Source organism: Pteropus medius, unplaced genomic scaffold (genome assembly GCF_902729225.1).
Source record: "Pteropus medius unplaced genomic scaffold, Ma_sr-lr_union100, whole genome shotgun sequence".
NCBI lineage: Eukaryota > Metazoa > Chordata > Mammalia > Chiroptera > Pteropodidae > Pteropus > Pteropus medius.
This window is the reverse complement of record NW_024356249.1, coordinates 98,520-114,612: the sequence shown is the minus strand read 5'-3', so window position 1 is coordinate 114,612 and position 16,093 is coordinate 98,520. Positions and strand designations below refer to the sequence as shown.

Genomic DNA, 16,093 nt, shown 5'->3' with positions numbered 1-16,093 from the left:
GTGGAAAAAATAATTTCTTTTGGAAGTGCAACAAAAAATAAAATACCTAGGAATAAATTTAACAAAACATGTGAAGGACCTATATAATGAAAACTATAAGACCCTATTAAAAGAAATTGAAGAAGACATGAAGAAATGGAAAGATATTCTGTGTTCTTGGATTTGGAAAATCAACATAGTTAAAATGACCATATTACGTAAAGCTTTATACGGATTTAACTCGATCCACATCAAAATCCCATCGGCATTTTTTAAAGAAATAGAACAAAAAATCAGATTTGTATGGAAGCACAAAAGAGCCCAAATTGCCAAAGCCATCCTGAGAAAAATGAACGAGGCTGGAGGCATCACTCTGCCCAACTTCAAATTATACTACAAAGCGACAGTAATCAAAACAACATGATATTGGCAGCATAACAGACACACAGACCAGTGGACCAGAATTGGGAGTCCAGAAGTAAGCCCATATTTATATGGGCAAATAATTTTTGACAAAAGAGCCAAAAACATACAGTGGAGAAAGGAAAGCCTCTTCAATAAATGATGCTGGGAAAACTGGAAGGCCACCTGCAAAAGAGTGAAACTAGACTATTTTCTATCACCACACACCAGAATTAACTCAAAATGGGTTAAGGACCTGAATATAAGACATGAAACAATAAAGTGCATAGAAGAAAACATAGGAACTAAACTCAAGGACCTTGGACTTATAGAGGATTTTATGAATTTGACCTCAAAGGCAAGAGAAGTAAAAGCTAAAATAAATGAATGGGACTGCATCAAACTAAAAAGCCTCTGCTCAACAAAAGAAGCCATCAACAAGGTAAACAGACAACCATCCGAATGAGAAAGTACATTTGCAAGCAATGCATCCGATAAGGGCCTAATATCCAAAATATACAAAAAACTCAGTCAACTCAATAACAGCAAAAAAGCAAATGATCCAATCAAAAAATGGGCAGAGGACCTGAACAGACACTTCTCCCTAGAGGACATACAAATGGCCAACAAATATATGAAAAGATGCTCAACATAGCTAGCTACTAGAAAAATGCAAAGCAAAACCACAGTGAGACACCATCTCACACCTGTTAGCATAGCTGTTATCAAAGGACAAATAACAAGTATTGGAGAGGATGCATAGAAAAAGGAACCCTCATACACTGCTGGTGGGACTGCATTTGGTACAGCCACTATGGAAAACAGTATGGAAATTTTTCAAAAAACTGGGTATTTACCCCAAAGACTTGAAAACTCATATCTGAAAAGATATTTGTACACCAATTTTCATGCAGCATTATTCATGATGGCCAGGACACAGAAGCAACCGAAGTGTCCTATGATAGATGATTGGATAAAGTAGCTGTGGTACATACATACAATGGAATATTACTCAGCCATAAGAAGAGATGAAATACTGCCATTTGCGACAACATGGATAAACCTTGAGATAATCATGCTAAGCGAAATAAGCCAGACAGAAAAAGTTGAAACAGAGACTCATGGACATGGACTATAGACTAGTGGTTACCAGAGGGTAGGGGGAGGGGGAAGGAGGGAAGTAGATGGGGTAAAAGGGGTCAAAAGTGTGGTTGACAGAAAGAAATCTAACTATGGGAGGTGAACACACAGTGTAAATTTATCTATCTATCTATCTATCTATCTATCTATCTATCTATCTATCTATCTATCTATCTATCTATCTTACTGTTAGAATGTACAGCTGAAACTTACTGGATTTCGTTAATGTCACCATAAAAAATAAATTAATTAAAAAAAAAAGGCTGATCTACCTTGTAACTTTTCTTTTATAGAATTTTCCTGGTGGTTCATGATTTTTACTTTTCTGTATTTTAGCATTATCCTATCTAATTACAAAACAAATACTGTTGCTGCTTTGGGATTGCCTATTTACCGAATTGCTTAGGGGAGTTGGGATATTTATAATGCTTCTTCCTATTCAAGAGTATGGTAATTTTTCATTAGATTAAGTTGTTGCATCACTAAGGAGTGTTTTAAAGTTTTCTTCACAGAGTGTTTACATGTTATATTAAATTTTTAAGGTATGGAATTTCATTGTTCTTATCAGATAACTAGATCAGTTATCTAGTTTTTTCATTGTGTTTAGAAAATAGTGCCTATATTCTATGTTTTGAAATTAGTATTTTGGGGAGCTTGATATATGGCCCTTTTCATCCATTTTTCCCCTTTTTTTCTCTTTTTGGTGATGTTTTAGCATTTGAAAAGAAGATTTATTTTCTGTTTTCAGGATTCAGAGTCAGTGAAATATTAATTAGATGTACTTTATTAATTATGCTATTTTTAGTCCTCTAGATCTTAAATTGTTTCAATGATCTGATATGGCTGGGCAAGGTGCACTAATGTCTCCTACCGCTTCTTTTTTCCTTGCCATTTTTAAGTAGCTTGTAGTTTTTGCTTTATGAAGGTTGGCCTTTTTTCATTTGAAGTTACATAGTTAAAACTATCATCTGTGTTTTGTTTCTTGGTGTTATCAATGCTGTTATATGATTTATTGATGCTTTATTGGCTCTACATTGAATCTTTTTTGATAGTAAGATTACAACTTATACATTTGTGTTTTTGCTGTTTACCATTCCCTCACACTTTTCTTTCTTGATATTTTGGATTTCTCTGCTGTAACTGTTTCTTGTGAACAGCATAGAATTGAACTTTTTAAAAATCCAGTCTTAAAGTTCTTTTAATCAGTGAGTTTAAGACTATATTTATTGCTATGACAACGGTTTCTTTCTAAGGGTTATATTTTATATCTATAATTTTGTATAGCATCCTTATTCTTCTATTTCTTTGTATTGAATTTAATTACCTGTCAAAGGTAGGTAATTACCTACTATGAGCAATAATAAAATTTATATATTCTTTATCCTGCCTTCTTTCTCCCGCCTCACCTGACTTTCATTGATTTTATTATCATACTTGGTAATTACTTTCATCAATTAATTGTACTTATATCTCTTTTACTGATTTGTCATATTTAAGTGAAACACCAGTTCTCCTAACTATGAAAGGTAAGGGATTCAGCATTACACAATCTCCTTTCTTCTCCTCTCAACTTTTATTAATATTTGTTTTTACATTGTCAGAGCATATTTTAAGCATTTGAATTCTGTTCTACTACCTTAATCCTCATATTTATATTCATAGTCCTACAACTAAAAAAGATTCAGTGCTCACTGCCAATTCTTTTGCTATAGATTTTTAGGACCGATACTCTTTAATTCCTTCATTTTCTATACTGTTTGTGCCTTTGCATTTGTACAGCCATTCAGCTGGGTATAAAACTTGGATGATACTTTCTTTCCAGGAGGATTGTGTAGTTGTTGCTTCAAAAATTTTGAATATTGTTATGGAAATGTACACGTTCAAACTGATTCTTTTTGCTTTTAATAAGTAGATTTTTATTTTTTCCAGCTAACTTCATATTTCTTTATCTTTTTAACCTAGTAATATTAGTAGGATATATCATTATATAACCATCTGTGTCAGTTTCCCAGAGACTTAGTTTTTCTTTTTAATCTCTAGATTATGTATTTTTTTACTTGAGGAAAATTTTCTTGAATTATATTTTAAAATATTTGTATTTTATGACATATTTTCTAAAAATAAATATTAGCTCTCATATGCCTTTTTTCCATACCTTTTATTTTCCTACTACTTCATTTTAATTCTCAATTTTGATTTGATTATGCTTGCTTTTCTTATTTATATGTTTAGTATTCCTTAGTGTGTTTCCACCAGTGTCTCTGTTCTATTTTCCCCATTCCTATTTCAGCTTCATTTCTGGGATATTTTAATGTAGTTTTTTATTTCTGTTTTAAGCTTTGTTTCTCATACTTCACTTCTGTCAGCTACATCAACATATCTTTCCTAACTTCTTGATTCTCTGCAAAGTCTCGATTCTTTGCAGTCTTTTTGTTTTTGTAGAGAAAAGAACTTCATCAATTTTTAAAAAACATTATGGAGAAGTGCTTGGTTGCCATTTTCACATGTTGTGTTGGGATTTTTTTTTTTTTGTATGTGAGGTTTTTTACCCACCGTTAAGTTTTCTAGGAAAGGTATTGGAAACTGCTTCTTCAGTAACACCATTTATTATTGATGTGTGTGTGTGTGTGTGTGTGTGTGTGTGTGTGTGTGTGGTGTGTGTTTGGCTGTGGTAAGCCTGAACATGAGGGGGAAAATGGTAAGACCATGGAATTGACCCAAGAATGGTGTGTTTTTCAGGCGGTTTCAGTGAAAGGACAATAAGAATGAGATGATTTATTAAAAACATTGTTAAAATGATGGGACATGGGGTCTAAGCATGATAAGAAAATAAGTGAAAGCTAATAGAAGAAAAGGAGGAACAATGGACAAGAGGTTCTTACGTGGTCAAAGAATCAGGATGAGTGGACTTAAATGAATGAGAAAGCTGATGAGTGGATTTAATGTTTCAAAGGTTATGAATGGCCACAAGGCTCCCTGTGACAATGGCAGAGAGTGAGAAAAGAAGGGGAAATAAAGGAGATTAATAGGTACATAGTGTGCTTTTCTTTCTTTCTTTCTTTTTTTACATTGTACAATTCAATGAGTTTTTTTCAATTATAGTTGGCATACAATAATATATTAGTTTCAGTTGTACAGCATAGTGATTAGAGATCTTTATAACCACAAAGTGATCACCCCACTAAATCTAGTACCCCTCTTTCCCCTTACATATTTATTACAACATCGTTAACTACTTTCCTTATGCTATACTCCATATCTCAATGTCTATTTTGTAACTATCCATTTGAACTTTTTAATCCCTTTGCCCTTTTTCGCCATCCCACCCAACCCCTTCCCATCTATTATCCCTCAAAATATTCTCTGTATCTATGAGTTTATTTCTGCTTTTGTTGTTTATTTTGTTCTTTAGATTTCACGTGTACTTGAAATCATGTGATATTTGTCTTTATCTGACTTTTTCATTCGGTACAATACTCTCTAGGTCTATCAAGGCAATATCTTATTCCATCCCCTTCCTTTTAGTCTGTGTGTGTCTTTTAATCTGAACTGAGTCTCTTGTAGGCAGCATATGTAGGGATCTTATTTTTCTGTCTATTCAGCCACTCTATCTTTTGGTTGGAGCACGTAGTTATTTTCTATTTTGAGGTACTTGTAGATAGGAATGTAGTTGTTACCATTCTTTATTCCTGTTTTCGATACCTGTTTTTTTCTTCTTAAAGAAGTCTCTCCAACATTTCTTGTAATATTGGCTTAGTGTTGATAAGTTCCTTTAGCTATTTTTTGTTTTAGGAAGCTCTTTATTTGTCCTTCAACTCTAAATGATAGCTTTGCTGGATAAAGTATTCTTGGTTGTAGATCCTGGGTCTTCATCACTGAATTTTTTTTGTGTCAAGCCCTTCTGTCTTGCATAGTTTCTTTTGAGAAATCAGCTGCCAGTCTTATGGGTGCTCCCTTGTAGGTAACTAACTGCTTTTCTCTTGCTATTTTTAAGATTCTCTCTTTGTAGTTAACCTTTGGCATTTTAATTATAATGTTTCTTGGTGTGGGTCTCTTCGGGTTCATCTTTTTTGGGACTCTCTGAGCTTTCTGGGGTTGTATGTCTCTTTCCTTCACCAAGTGAGGGAAGTTTTCCATCATTATTTCTTCAAATAGTTCTTCAACTTCTTGTTTTCCTTTCGGTATCCCTATGACATGGATATTTTTACATTTAATTGCGTCCTATAGGCTCCTTAAATTATTATAGTCTTGGAGTCTTTTTTCTTGCCATTATGATTAGGTGTCCTTGGCTTCTCCATTCTCTATATCAGTGGTTGGATTCTCTCTATCCATTTTGTTGATTCCCTCTAAGATTCTTTTCATCTCAGATAATATGTCCTTCATTTCTGACTGGTTCCCTTTAATAATTTCCATTTCCATTTTATGTTTTTTATCCCTTTTTTAAAGTTCTCACTGAGTTTATCTACTATTCCCCTAAGTTCACTGAGCATCTTCGTAACCATTGTTTTGAACTCTAAATCTGTTAAGATTGCTTGACTCCATTATTCCTGGATCTCTGTTCTGTTCTCTCATATGGTTTCTGCTTCTTTGTTTTCCCATTTTGGCTGCCTTTCTGTGTCTGTTTCTATGTACTAAGCAAAGCTCCTAAATCTCCCGGTCTTATTAGCGCAGCTTTGTGTAGTAGGTGTCTAGTGGCACAGTCCTGAGAGGGGTTCAGCTGCAGGCCAAGTTTAACCCCAGCCTGTGCCCCTCTGAGGCCACTTGTTAAGATTCAGCAAGCAATCCACAGATGCTGTGCTTATAGTCGCCTCAAGAGGCCACACCAGAAACCGCGATTAGCTGCCACCAGTGTGAGTCTTGGAGCTAGCTCAGCAAGGAACACCAGACTCGGAAGACAAACTGGATGTGACTTGGATGGGGCTGTGAGTTGGGGGAGGCAGAGTTCCAGGGAATCCTCTTTGCAGAGAACCTCTGTTATCCAGTTTGATGACCCCTCAGCTATGGTAGTACTGCATCCGCACACTAGGAGTACGGAGGGCTCAACAGAGGAACAATGGATTCCACTGGCACTTCTGCCCCGGAGAGAGCCTCACCTCCGGCCCTCACTCTGACAACTCAGTGTACCCCTGTAAGTCCCTGGTGCCCTGGGGACAGCCCTCCTAGTACTGGTGCTCAGAGTGAGCAGGCCTGTCACTGTGAAAGTCTGCTTGCGGACATGGCTCCTTTAAGAGGCTTTAAGAGGCGTCTGCAGCTGCCACTGCCACTGCCACAGCCTCTGCCCCACTCAGCCACTCGAGACCGGGCAACCTTGTATCTTTGCCCGCTCCTACCTTCTACCATTGCAGGTTGATTATTTCTCTCCCTAGTTGTAGTGCTTCTGTTTATCTAGATCCCAGGCGACTTTGCTTGTTGTTTGCTCCGTGTTTCTACAACAACTTTGATTTAGTTGCAAGAGGAATGAACAAAGCCTCTATCATCTATGCCTTTTGTTCCTCCAGTGTGTTTTTCTTTCTTTTCTCTTTTTAAGTCACATTAGTTTCATTTTTTTAAAAAAGTAGCTCAGTAAAATCACTAAGCTTTAGGTTAAATAACTGAATTTAAAATTAGCCAAAGACGAATGACCTTATTGGAAGGCTTAAATGTGGAAAGAACACTTAAAAAAAACCAAAACATTTAAATTAAACTTGGGAGTTATGTATGAGAGGAGAGACTGGCAAATGGGGTAAAAAAAGGAGAAAAGATTGGAGTGAAGGGCCACAAGCAGGTTGCCTGGGAAAGATGTGCTCATTAATTGGACTGATCGTTCAGGGTAGGGTTTCTTTGTATATTAGTTTGATTGTTTAACATGACTAAAGATATTGACCCTAAAAGTCTTATAGTAATAACAATTGACTTTTGATGGCTACCTCTGTGCCAGATAACTGGTCTGTGTTGGATAATTTAGAAAAGTAAGAGATAAAAAATATATATGAACAAATTTTTTGTACCTTGTGGCTATAAAAAATAAGTCAAGGTAAATAATGAAAGAAGAAAAGTGAGTCAAAGTCAGACTGTCATACATTTTGCTTTTCTTTGTCTTATTTTTGAATTATATTTTTTGTCAATCCAGATTATATATTATTTAATTTTTCTTTTTCTCTATTTTTTTGTGAAAATTTATATTACAGAATTTTGGAAAGAATAATATAATGAATATCTATATCTACACTTACATTTGCTAATAGCTAATTGTTAGTATTTTCATATTTTCTATCATGTATATATGTATGCATATACATCTATCTATTATCTGTCTATATTGCTTTCTCTTCATAGTCGGCTATCTAGACATTACTATATAAATATAAATACACATATATTAGTGACAGTTTTGTGCCTGTTTCCCAAGGGACATGTCTGCAGATATTTTTGATTGTTATAATTTGAGAAGGGTGCTACAGATATCTAGTGGGTGGAGACCAGGGATGCTGCTAACCATCCTGCAATGTGTAGGATAGCCCTTCACAACAAAGACTTACTGAGCTCAAAATGTCAATAGTGCTGAGATTAAGGAGGGGAATATGTATTTACATATGTACACACACACACACACACATTTAAAAGTATGATTTAGACATTATGAGTTAAGTTTAAAAGAGCATGTATGTATACACTATTTACCCCTGAATATTTTAGTGTGTATCTCCTAAAAACAAGTATTAAATACAGTACCATTATCACACTCACAAAATTTAACATTGATACAATATTAACTACTAATGGATCTCTGGGCTTTTTTTCAATTTAGGCTCTAATCAAAGATCATTCATTGCATTTAGTTTCATATCTCTTCAGTCTCATTTAATCTTGAAGGATTTCTTTCCCCTTTGTCTTTCATGTCATTGGCATTTTTGAAGAGTCCAAAACCATGGCCAGTTTTGATGAATATACACATCACATGCTATGTGGACACCTTCCCTTTGCCCCCTGTATCCATACTTCATCATTTTCTGCTCTGTTCTGTGTTTGATAAGCCTGATCTGTATATACTACACCATGGGGCTTCACTGCCCTCTGGGTTCTTGTTGGGTCTGGCTAATTGGAAACAGAGACAAGAGGCTGGAGAGAAGGAGGAGAATGAGGTCTAGAATTCTTTCACTTCCTACTGGGTCAGTGTGGACTGGTTCAGTTGATTTATGATTCCAGTTTCTATCAGGCTACCCTTTCTACATATTCTTCTTTGTCTCCAGATTCTAGTATCAGCAATCTCCTCTCCTGCGGGCCTAGAATTTATCAAGAGGTTTTATTGCCAGCCGAGGATCCTCCACTATCCTGGGATCTTGCACTTTCCTTTGTGATTTCCACATGCCCTTCATAAATACTCCCTTTGTTAAACTTTCTTCCAATTACCAAATTTGAATGAACCATCGATTTCTGGTTGTGACTCTAGTTGATACATATGCCTTGATCCCTTCCTTTTCTCTTCCTTCACAGGAATCAAACCTGCATCAAATGGCCCTCCAGGCTTTCATTGGATCCCTCCTAATTTTACCTCATGGTGTTTCGTTTGCACATCTAATCTTGTCTTGATATCTGCTCTTGGAGGACTTAGACAAACATTGCAGCTTATTAACCCTAAGCATTCTCTCACACGTTGGGTCTTAGTTAAGGCTTACAGGACTAAGAGAGTTGAATAATTTGGCATCAATTTGGTATCTGTGTACTGAGAAAGATTCTATTATATTAGTGCACCAGTAAAGGTGTTCAAATGCACTTTGTGACAGGAAATGGTGGAGTCAAACCTAGAGTTAATAGTAACTGGGACAGAAATATGATAGCAGCAGGAAATGTTAATGTTGGAATAATGGTAATTCGAAGAATTTCTAGCTTATATCCTTTATCATCATGTCTTCAGTTAATGTTAATGTTTCCCTGTTTTGTCTTACTTGCTGTTGCCAAGGAAGAAATACATAGGATAGTTGTTTGGGTGGCTGAACTAGGGACAATGAGTACATCTAGAGGGAGTGCGCTTGAGTTCATGCTAGACTGTATCAGCAGAAAAATGGGAAAAGATTTAGAATCAGTTTTAAATTTGGGGGCTGTCACTTACATGAGCTAGGATGAGTTATTTAACTTGATTGAACTTGCTTCTTTTATAAACAAGGCAATAAATATTCACTTTTTAAATATCATTTTGATGATTGATAATAATTCATATGAAGGTCTTAGTAATATGCCTGGAATATATAGTAGTTTATTTGGTTTGTTATTCTCTTATCTAATTATATGGATGAGAAAAGAGCTCAATTCATTGATAAGCTGCTTGGAGAGGCAGCCTCCAACAAAAGTGTCTCCACATACCACTTAAGCATTAACTGTGGGGCCCCATAGTTGAACAACAAGGACTTTTCCCCAAAAGGCCAAGTGCCCCCTTGGTCTCTTGAGCAGTTGCCTAGATGAGAGTGATCCTGCTGTAATTAATAGTGGTGAAGTTTTAATGAACTCCACAAGGAGATTTGTTTTCTGACACTTACTTTTTAGATCCTGTAATAATTTCTGTCCCTTTGAGATCAATTAAAAACCTTTAAAAATATCTTTGTCAAGATGTCTGAGGCAACTTTCCAGCTTCATCTTTTTAATGAGTTCTCTAAATGGTACCTGAACCTTGAAGTTCCTTAGTGAAATAACTGAAGTTGTAGGAGCTCTTGGGAGCAAGGGGAAGAAAACTGTGAAACTCTGAAGGTGATTCTCTGGGCAGGCTCAGAGGGGCACATACCTTTCAACTTAGAATCTCTCTAGATTTATTCATAGCCACTGAGGGAGGGAGGAAGTGATGGAGAGTACTCCAGAAGGACTTAATAGGTCACTGATAGATTGAGGCTTTTCCAATTAGTTGAGTGCAGACTTTGAGCCTCTCAGCTTTGTCCTGTCAGCTAGCGAATGGAAGATGTAGAGCACTTTCCTGGTCTGCCACAAGGAATATAAATGCCCTCTCAGCAACCCCATGTGCACATTCAGGCTACCTCATGTCTTTGACCTGATGGATATGGCAGATGATACCCTCACCTGAGGAAATCAGCACACAAAGAATGTGTATATATGTGCTTATACACAAACCAGACTGAACATTTAATTAAAGAGATTAATCTATTAAGGATGAAAAACATTAATTCATACTCTTTTGTAGAAGTAAGTTTGGGTCCACGAAGCTAAGCAATGAAGCAGACTGATATTTATTGTTGAAGTGACCAATTCTTTTGAATTTCTTGACTTTGTGTTCACATTGGTTTTCATGCTCACCATCTATCAAACATGCCAGTGGAACAGTGTTGGGATTAAGGTAAATGAAAGAAGAACCTGGGATAGATTAGATTTATTATAGACAGTTTAGGCAGGAAAGATAGTAACATGACATCTCTAATAGAATTTAATAAAGAATCTTCAGTTTATAACTTGTAGGTAAATAATTCCTTGTTCCTCAAATCCCTTCTGGAAAAAAAAAAAAAAGCCAGCAAGCTAGTAATAGTCAAAATATTTTCTTGAATATGCTATGGCAATTTTCTTGTGTAACAATTTAGATGAATTAGATTTAATTCACTTTAGAGAGAGAATTCTTAGAGTGAAGAATTGACAGAAATACACAATTATAAGTTATAATAAGTGGTCTCTTAGCACAAGGAAACTACCCATTTATCTCTTCTCCCTTCCCAGATACCATTGAAATGGCAAGAGCAAAAGACATAACCCGCAGGAACAAATAGAATGGCAGAGGAGGCATATGTGAACAAGAGAAATTGCAGCATGTTTTTGAATATGGAAAAGACACAGGGGAATGACAACTAACTTATTAGAGAAGAAGCTACCAACTAATGAGCATGCAGAAGGAGAAACCAACAGGAAGTAAGACAGGCTATCTCCAAGGGCCCCTGATGGGCTACAGACCTGAGGACACTAGCAATAGTGGAGGGTAGGGGTATGCAAAAGGGCAAAAATGGGGATAAGCTGAAAGTCTGTTATTACAGTGGTTGAATCTTCTGACTTCTGTAGCATCCCCACACAGCTAGGAAAAACTCACTCTGGGCAGGAGCCCGGAGGTTCATTCTATGGAGAAACTGAAGATAAGAAGCCCTAGATTCTGGGATACCAAACAAAGCAGAAGCCAGTAAGGCTTGGGTCTGCAAACAGGAATTAAGAGAAGATCTGAGCACTGACGGATGAGAGTGTGAGCTCATTTATACTCCCTGTACCCCAGACTCTCACATTCAGGTGTATGCTACCCCTCCTGCTCACAATTAGACAAGAGGTTGAAGAACTCATTGAATAAACCATAAGTCCAAGAGACATTTGTATTTGAAAGTGTCGCAATAAAATAACTAGCTGGACCACCCTATCACCTTATATAAAACTCCATGTATGGATTTTCCAATAAGAGGGAAAAACAAAAAGCAAAAGAAAGAAGTCAGTGAAAACAGAAATGATAAAAGAGAAAAAAATTATGAAATAACAGATATTACCATTTTCATACCTTCTTTTCCTAGAAGAAGAAATGAGCCAGTAGTTTGGGTGTGGGTTGGGTGGTGGTGCATGAACCTGCGGACATGCACCGGAGGTACCCAAGATGCAGAGTATGGAGATAGCATGGTTGGGACGTTGGATGTATTGAGCAAATAAGAAATCGATTGAGCAAATAAGCAAGTACTTCGAGGACTTTCCCACAGTTGAGGAAGGTACAGCTGTGCGATGGTGATAGGGTAGAAAGCATGCAGATAGGTAAGATTGGCATTGGAACCATCAGCATAAAGTCGTTTTGTTTTACAGTCAGCTTTACTGGCTTATACACAAGTATATCTATTTTAAGAGTATAGTCCAATGAGTTATGACAAATCAATATAATCAAGATATAGATCATTTCCATCACCCCAAAATTTTCTGGTGACTTTTTACAGTATATTTATGTTTCTCCACCCTTTGACCTATGTAACCACTGATAACACCTTTATAAATTTCCATCACTATAGATTAATTTTGCTGGTTCCACAATTTCATATGAATGCAGTCATACAGAATATTATCTTTTCTGCCTGTTTTCTTTCACTTAACTATTGTTATTTTCTGTAAAGCAGCTCTGAACATTTGTGTACATGTCTTTGTGTGAACATACTTTCATTTTCTTTGGAAAATACCTGAAAATATTTCCTTACTTTACCAGGTAGAAACGTTTTAGTTAATCAGGCACTGAAAAATTATTCCATTTCATATTACCCACTGGCAGTATGTGAGAATTCCAATTAACTGACTTCTTTACTACAACTGGATTTTAAAATTTTAACCTTTATAGTGGGCTTTTGTGATATCTCCTTGTTTTGATATGTATTTTCTGATGACTTTTGGTTGAAAATCTTTTAATGTGCTTATTGACCCTTTATATATCTTCTTTTGTGAAGTATCTGTTCAAACCATTACCCATTTATTATTTGAGTCATTTGTCTCCTTTTTAAATTTAAGAAATCTTTATATATTCTGGATTGATGTCCTTTCTCAGAAAGATGTCTTACAAATATTTAATTCTGTAGCTTGCCTTTTCATTTTCTTATTGGTGCTTTCAAAACAGAAGTTTTAAATTTTGATGAAGTACAAGTTATGTTTTAGTGAAATCATGGTTAAAAATATGCACATAAATATAAAAATAGTTGTAGATGTATGTATATATGTAAATTTCAAAATCCCTTGCATAATTTATATTGACCTGTAAAATTTTCAGTGTAAGTTTAAAAAGTTGCAAAAGATGATTTTTTTAAGGCAAAATTTCTTAATAAAAATATTTTTTTATTTTTGTGAATAATTTATCTTGAAATTATTTTAAACTTATAGAGAAAGTATGTATATACTATAATCTGTTTAACATTACTGTAGTATTTAAAAATAGTATAATATTTTTAGTACATGAAAAAAATGAATATCTAAAAAAATGATTAAGTAAATCATGATATGCTCATACAATGGGATATTATACAACAATTAATTGATATATTGCCCAAATTATTATGGTGAGTGGTACAGCATAGGAAGTTTTATGAGCTCGATTATGTTAAAAATACATGAAATCTGAAAAAAAATACAGCAGATGTTAAAAGTTATCTCTGAATGGTGGTCTGGGTGAATTTCATTTTTCTCTACTTTGAGCCTATACATTAATTTAAAATTAAGGAAGGAAGAAAGCATTTAAAAAGCTGTTCTGTGTAACAAGCAGTAAAGTAAATGAAACTGGATGGGGAGCATGACCATTTTGCCGTAGAGCATCTATATTCATGTGCCTCCTCGGCTTGCCACATGCAACATAGGGCAGTGGTTAAGAGCATGGAATTTGTAGTCAGACAGACCTGGGTTCAAGGTTACTTAACTTCTTAAGAGTCTCAATCCTCTCATTCACATCTAGTCATTCTGTTTCACTATATTTTTATCAGTTGCTGCTTGAGAGCATATATGCTAAGTTCCTGGAACAGTTTTTGACATGTATCAAGACTTGAACCGAAGTGTCATTTATCGTTACCAGTTAAGGTTTTAGAAGGTGAAAGATTATGTTTCTGGAACTCAATTCAGGGTTCGAGGATAAAGTTAGCAACAAAATGTAGGTCCTGATAGAGAATACAACTAAGCAGAGTGCACGCATTTAAACTAGACAATTTTTATTTATTTGAAAAGATTTTATCAAAGGGGTACTGACTGGTAATTCACTTTGATGATTAGTTCCCACTCTTATAAGTCATACTAAGTTTAATTTAATGACAGTGGCAATCCATGAGCAAACATATGAGGAAAATCTGCTTTTCTAAGGCCATAAAAATATTTTTCAATGAAAATGTTTATTTTATGAAAAGGATAAAGAAAATTACTAATACATTATGTCCTTAATTATTTAAATAGTCACTGTGAAATAAGGCTAATCATCATTTATGTGTTGACTTATTTATGCAGCAAATTAAGTGAGCGCCTACTATGAGAAGCTACTGAGATTTCAGTATAATGAAACAACACTTAGTCCCTGCACTTAAGGACTTTCCTTCTAGAAGAGAAGACAAAGAAGCAAACAATGAAATGACATGAGAATTTTATTTGCGACATGTGCTGCTGTGCTAGATGATGTAAGTGTGGTTGGGGGAGAAGGAGCTAAGTGACAAACTGAGAACACACTTCTGGCACAGGGATGAGCAAGTGCAAAAACGCTGAGGCTAGAAAGTTAATCTGATCTACAACTTGTTCTAGGTCCAGTATTGCTTAACATACTGATGAAAGAGGAAGAAAAACAGAGATGTGGTTTAAGAGGGAGGAAGAACTGGATCATTCAGTGCTGTCAAAGACTTCAAAGGGAATTTGGATTTTTTATTGTTCAAAGAGAGGGTGTTGGAGATTTTCAGGAGAAATATGTTAATATGCTTTGCATTTTAAAGGGATAATTGTTACTATGTAGAGAATAGCTTGTGTGGTGACAGGAATGGAAGCCAGAGGCCAAATTAAGAGACTTTATATTCATTTATTGGATTTTGTCAGCCCGACTCAAATAAAGCCCCACAGAAATTAAGAAAGGTACAAGATCGAGTATTTTAATTTAACTAATTAATGCTTTTAAGGCAAAAATAATAACACAATCTCTTTGTTAGAGCTAAGATAATTATGGGATAATAAAATAATATTTATAGTATACTGTAGGCACTGTGGTCCAGAAATAGGACACCTATTTAAGATTATGCAATAAGTTTTAATTGATGTAGCGAATCTCTATATTATTAAATTTAAAATTAAAGCTAAACATATGTAATTAAGGCCCTTTTTAACTATGAGGCTCTAACCTCTCTCCTTCTCTTCTAATCCAGGCATCCCTCAGAGACTGTGGAGTATTGAAGTAACACTGAAAATGGAGAGAAGTGAACAAATGCAAATAAATTTTGGAGAAGAAGCAGCAGCAAGAATGACTCAGTTTCTCACTTGAGTACCTCGAAGGGATAGTTATGAAACTTACTGTGAAAGGTAAGACAAGAAAAATTAAGCATTACATTTTGAATGACACTAAATTTGAGATGTCTGGGTTCTTATCATAAATACACCTTTAGTCTTGAAGAAGTCATAGCTTTCTACCTTCAGTATTCTTATCTTTAAAATGACACCTTTGGCTATAATGGTCTCTGAGGTTCTTTGCATACATAAAAACTTTTTTTAAAAAATAATACCTTACATTTACTTAAGCCTTAAATTTGCAAAGTGCTTGTTGTTTTCTTATTAAGAGTGAAGTACTCTTCTCATGCTGGTGGTCCTTGGACCCTGCTTTGAGAAATATTTTATCACCTAAGGACTCTATCAAATGCTTAGCGGTAGAGAGAGAGAAGGAGAATTTAATAGTTTTCTAAAAAAAAGCCCCAACAAATTAACAGGTGTACAGTTTGTCCTTCAGGTTCATATTGATTAATGCACTGAATATCTAATACTGATTTTTCTGTGTTTGAAGATGCCATTGCTCCTTGTTCTTCCCCTAGAGTTTATACTGTGGTCCTGGAGATCTGAGAGATAGTGTTGATTTTTGTCCTCTCATTGGAGAAAA

At 35.3% G+C, this 16,093-nt stretch overlaps 1 protein-coding gene across 10 annotated transcripts in view; it reads left to right on the top strand.

The window, feature by feature from the left end:
* The window catches only part of LOC120601086 (olfactory receptor 2A14), an 88,279-nt gene that overhangs the window by 27,389 nt on the left and 44,797 nt on the right, over positions 1 to 16,093 (top strand). For 7 of the 10 annotated variants that reach the window (XM_039860727.1, XM_039860726.1, XM_039860717.1 and 4 more), the window contains 2 exons: positions 14,476 to 14,642; positions 15,372 to 15,525. The gene's annotated coding sequence lies outside the window, so the exon portion shown is untranslated. Of the gene's footprint in view, positions 1 to 11,211; positions 11,401 to 14,475; positions 14,643 to 15,371; positions 15,526 to 16,093 lie in introns of all 10 variants that reach the window. The other 3 variants (XM_039860724.1, XM_039860720.1, XM_039860723.1) reach the window with 1 other exon arrangement.